Source organism: Centruroides sculpturatus, unplaced genomic scaffold (genome assembly GCF_000671375.1).
Source record: "Centruroides sculpturatus isolate CEXI.00-Female unplaced genomic scaffold, Cexi_2.0 scaffold442, whole genome shotgun sequence".
Classification (NCBI taxonomy): Eukaryota; Metazoa; Arthropoda; class Arachnida; order Scorpiones; family Buthidae; genus Centruroides; species Centruroides sculpturatus.
In genome coordinates this window covers 425,786-431,161 of record NW_019384718.1, presented here as the reverse complement: position 1 = coordinate 431,161, position 5,376 = coordinate 425,786, and the positions used below count along the sequence as shown (strand labels likewise).

General features: G+C 32.0%; 1 protein-coding gene across 4 annotated transcripts in view; it reads right to left on the bottom strand.

Annotated features, from left to right (window-relative positions):
• LOC111627973 (cyclin-J-like) overlaps nt 1–5,079 on the bottom strand; it is a 27,280-nt gene extending 22,201 nt beyond the window's left edge. The window contains exon 1 of one of the 4 annotated variants that reach the window (XM_023371677.1): nt 4,960–5,079. The gene's annotated coding sequence lies outside the window, so the exon portion shown is untranslated. The other 3 variants (XM_023371680.1, XM_023371681.1, XM_023371678.1) reach the window with 3 other exon arrangements.
• Nucleotides 5,080–5,376: the final 297 nt, after the last annotated feature.

The window sequence follows — 5,376 nt, the reverse complement described above, 5'->3', positions numbered from 1 at the left end:
CTCGGGAGTTTCCCGAATCAAATAACAAAAACTAAACATTCGCATCACCGAGAATTAGTTTGAAGATTGTCGAAATTCAGAGATTACAATAATAATGTTTACGATAAAATGTACTTTTCGTCATACTGACAACGATAGGAATATTGTCGAGTTTTCTTGTGCATTCTTGACAATGTTAGGGCCCCCTCAATCGCGGGGCCCCGGTGCACAGCATCCGCCGCACCCCCCGATGGCCGGCCCTGGTTATTTCAATCAAAAATTTTCTCCAGAACAGTTAGAGAGATGACCGGCAGGACGCTATTGTTAAAAGAAAAGTACAATGTACAGGGCAAGACACTAAAGTACTAATTTGAGTTGGAAAGAATATATTTTAAATTAAATAAAAAATATGCTTAAAAATTGCAGTCCGGTATTGTGACGATGTCACAATAAATAATTGCTCGTTCATAATATTTATTATAAGTCTTTCCACCCTGTGGGCACGAAGAAGACCTTTTTTCTAGGCCATTATATGTTCGTCCAGGCCAACAATGCGACGGCCGTGTGGTGAGAAACGAGGACGGACCCAAGGTCTTAGAATATATTCTGACCTTGGGACGGACCAGCCCCGAAAAATTTCTAAGAAAAGCTTTCTGAGTGACCACGAGAAAGAGTCAAAAATTAAATAAATAAATAAGTAAATATATCAACATTAAAATGTGNCAAAAAAAGAAAATAATAATATGTAAAATAAAGAAATAATTCAAAAATACATTTTTTAAAAAGTGTAATGTACAGTATTTAAAACTAAATACAAAATCATACTATTGCAAATGAACATTCCATTTGCAATAGTATCCATTATTATGGTAAGAAAGATTACAAAAGTATGCTTAAATAAAAATTTTTCATACATAAAGTCATGATAGGTGGCATTGGGGTTATGCAACTGGGTCTGAACCTGTTCCATTATTGGAGAATTGTATCGTAACATGCTAATGACTTTTTGATCCCAGAGTTTCGACAAAGCCTTCGAGATACCTTAAACATGAAAGATGGTATACCATCCCACATCCCTCTCGCTGTTCAACATGTTAAGGCAGACTTACAGATAAATGGGTTTATCAGATTTTATCCAATACGACTTCTGGGCTATGGGATTCTGAAAGACCAAGTCTATTGTGAAAGTTGTGCATTTGTATCAGATTAAAGTGGACTCCTTGCATTCAGCAATGGAAAACATGAATGGAGCATATATATTGAATATTTGTAACCAGCCCCACCTATTGGTGATGTCTGTACGAAAAATAAATGGCGCGAGGTGGCGGGACGAAAAGCGAGCAGGAGTAGCTCGAAGTAACCAGCTGGATGTAGAAGTGTTTAGTTGTATTATTAAAGAGTTATTTGTACCATATTATCTGGTCAGTTGAGTCGTTTATAATACAGGCGAGTGCATCGTCTGAAAGTACCTCTTGTCCAAATGTTTCATTTTGAGCAGTACAATTCTCTCCAGAGCCCTCCACTCTGCATTAGCTCCACACACAAGCTTAAGCATCAGTTCTGACAAACTTATTCCTTTTACTCATAAATAATAATAATTATAATAAAGTAAATCTGGTGAATCAGTATTGATTTACACAGCATCTTTATAAAAAAGCTCTTCTTAGTGTGCAAATGTACAAAATCTTGAACTATTAAGAACTGTACAATAATCCATTATACTAATAATTTTTAGTGACCCATTTTCAATTGTCCCCTGAAAATGCCTTATTGATCTTCTGGGGTCATTATCAACCACTTTGACAATCTCTGAGTAAGGTAACCTTTTATCCATAGGATCTAGTCTGGCTTGTAGATGAATCCAAAACTGATAGTGGCACAGGAGCAGGCATTTGCAAGGTACTTATCCAGTGGGACAAAGAAGCCCTTGCCTTGACAAGTTCCCTGCTGTGTTTCATGCAGATGCTGCTAAATATTACTTAGTTTTATTGAATCTCTCTGCATAAAATAGTGCAAACACTATCTACATTGTTTCTGACAATCATGCTGCTTTAACTATAGTCACTAGTTTGGAAGTGATGTTTGTACCTTAATGAGCTGGCTATTCATAACAGGATCTCTCTCATGGGTGCTAGGACATGAGGGTATCAATGGCTGATATACTGGGTCAAGCAGGAAGCTTCATATCTCTTTGTAGTGTCCAAACCAACTTTTAGTATTTCTTATAATACTTATTTTTAGAGCTGTCAAAAAAAGTGGATTACCTCCAATCATTCTAAGTAGTGAAAGTTAATTCTTGGCTTAAGGCAAATCAGAATAAGATATTTTTTCATAACCAGTCTCTAATCAAATTTCCAAAGATTTCTTGGCTTTTGATAAGAATCATGCACATTTTGGTTGGTATTGTGGCTGGCTTTGGTTACTTTTGTAAACATTTGTGCTGACTGAAAAACTTTCCTCCTCAGTCTCTTGCCACTTTTCCAGACCTGCAGAGGACACTTCTCTGCATTGAAGTCATCATAAGAAAAGCATCTCTGATGCTTTCATCAGAGATGAAAGAGAACAAATCATAGAACAAAGAAAAGAGAACAAATCATTGTTGAAAGACTGAAGCTATCTATGTTTTTAAAAAGTTATTTTAATAATTGAAAGAATCATTTCTATCATTCCTCCTCTATTTTGAAAGATTTATATAAAGCTTCCTTATATCAGAACATAATTTAATACATTTTTTTCTGCATTTTCTGCATGCAATTATACCTTAATGTACAAACTTCTTAACAGTAATTCATAAAGTAGAAAAAATTAGTTCAAAAAGGTGAGGCTATTCATGCTGTACATCTGCAATGCCATAGAAAGGAAAAACAGAATACTAACTTTATCAAAGCTAAAAAGTTTTTATTTCTTTTTAAATAAAAAGAATGAGAAGTTTAAAATTTAAGAATTCAGAAGTGTTAGGAAATTACAAAGTAAGAATTTGGAAAAACAATTTAAGTTTATTTTTTTGTATGTATTAACATTTAATACATAAATTAAATAGTAAATTTAATATCCTTACTCTTACTTCTGTATGAGTAAGGACATTAAAAATTTGATATATTAAAATACCAGATTCTTTGTTCTGATCACTGTCAGGGAGCAATTCTTTTATATAAAAAGGTATGATGAATAAGAAATTCATGTAAAAATTAAATGTCAAAAATACAAGCATTTAATTGAGATGCTTAGAAAAATAGAATATAAGAATGTACTTTGGAAATATTAATGTAGTTCAAACATTCTTAACTAGGGATAGATTAAGCTAGTGTCTACCATATGCTATAAAGGGACTTGAAATATATTATTTATAAATTTATCACATCCATGCTACTTTTTCACATGCAACCACATTTTTACATAATATTCATTAGTATAAGATATATACTTAACTTAATTCAAATGTAACTATTTGTATCATGTTAGTAATTCTGTAATGATTTATGTACCACATAGCATGCATCTTCCTGACAACTAAACAGAACAGCCAAATTGAGAGAATGATTTCACCAGAAATCCAGTGGCAGCTTATAGTATCTAATATACTATCATACCACATTCTAGTAAATACAATAAATAAATTTGACATCGAAATTTAATTTTTTATTTGTCTGTGTAATATCAGATTGTTGTTTTGCATATTTCATTTTTCTCCCTTCGAAAAAGTGTATTTGAGATGCCTTATTGGAAACTTAATTGATTTATAAATTTTTGACCAACTTATTACGTCTGCAAGTTTAGACACAAATATGATGAGTTAACTTATAATAATAGTAAAAAAATAAGTAAGACAAAACCTTTCGTACTTTGTACTTAGTGATTAAACTGCTAGAAACAAAGTGCAAAAGGTTTTGTCTTACTTATTCTAAGTAGTTCTAGCTTTTTTTTTTTACTATTTGTATGCATTCAAATTCAATATGTTTAATAATGCATCTCAAATAAACTTTTATGGAGGGAAAAGAAAATACACAAAAGAATCCAACACTTATCTGAGAATTCTCGTCACACATGCCAAATACTATATTCTTATTAGTTTCAAAAATACCAGTTTTTTTTAACGTCAATAATAATGCAAATACAATTCAAATGTTTTCAATCACATTCAATGTCATTCACATCAAAAGACATTTATATCATTTATACAGTCAAGACAAAATAATTTAAACAACATTTACATATTAACACAAAAACCAATTTAAAAAGCCATCGAAGAATCCAACATCGCAATGACAAACAAAACACCAAAATCCGCCATCAAATTTGTTTGTATGCTTTAAGAGCCACAAAACGTATAATTTACGCATCAAAATGTGGAAAAAATACATGGTCATGCGCCCTTTATTTTTCAATTTTTCCCGACCATGCCATTTGATACCACGATCCAGATCACGTCACCAGATCACGGTATCAAACGGCACGGACACAGGACATTCAAGAACATCATCATTCATATGCATAAAACACGGTCAGAAAATTTGCACCGCCACAGTCACGTCACCAAACAAATTTCTTCTCATCAGGATAAACACAAACACCATCTCACTACTTATAAATACACTCTTATTTGTATTTCTCCCAAGGAGAAATAAAATTTGTTTAACGTGGCCACAACTTTTGATTAGTTCACGTTACCATTCGGTTATAGAAAGGAAGCAAATTCGAAGTTTGCAATGCAAGGCTATTCTTAAGTTCGGGAACAAAATAATAACAGTACGTCCTACGCATCAACAATAGGCAATGACCTACACCAAGAAAGTCGTCCATTACTTGGATATTAATAACAAATGTGTACAGTTTACACCTGTCGTTCACTTTTAAATTATCCAAACTTTAAAAAAAATAAAATAAATTTAAGAATTGGAAATGAATTTAATGGCATTTACAATTAATTAAAAAACACGACGAATAAAGAGAAAAAAAAATAAGCGGCACGACGTTACTCACTGCTATATGCGACTGGAACCAACCTCGGCAAAAGCCATGGGCAAATTTATTTACAAAACTCGTGTTTTGATTGTAGCGCTAAATTTTAAACTTTCGTTTTATTTTTTATTTATTTAGTCGTTTCATTTTCGATTTCGAAATTTGCATTTTATTCTCGTGTATAAAAATAATTATTAAATTTGTATATTAATTAAAGTATTATTTAATTACGGCGTTTAATTTGTATTTTTAAACGTTTAATGGTATTATATTTAAAATTTTTTTGTGTGTGTGTATAACAATAAACATAATGCTAATTAATTTGATATTCATATTCGTTATTTATTTTTGTACGGTTAAATATTAAACCAAGAATTTATTATTCTGTCTACATGCAGGATCGACGACTTTTTTCAAAATTCTTTTCCCTTTGAACCA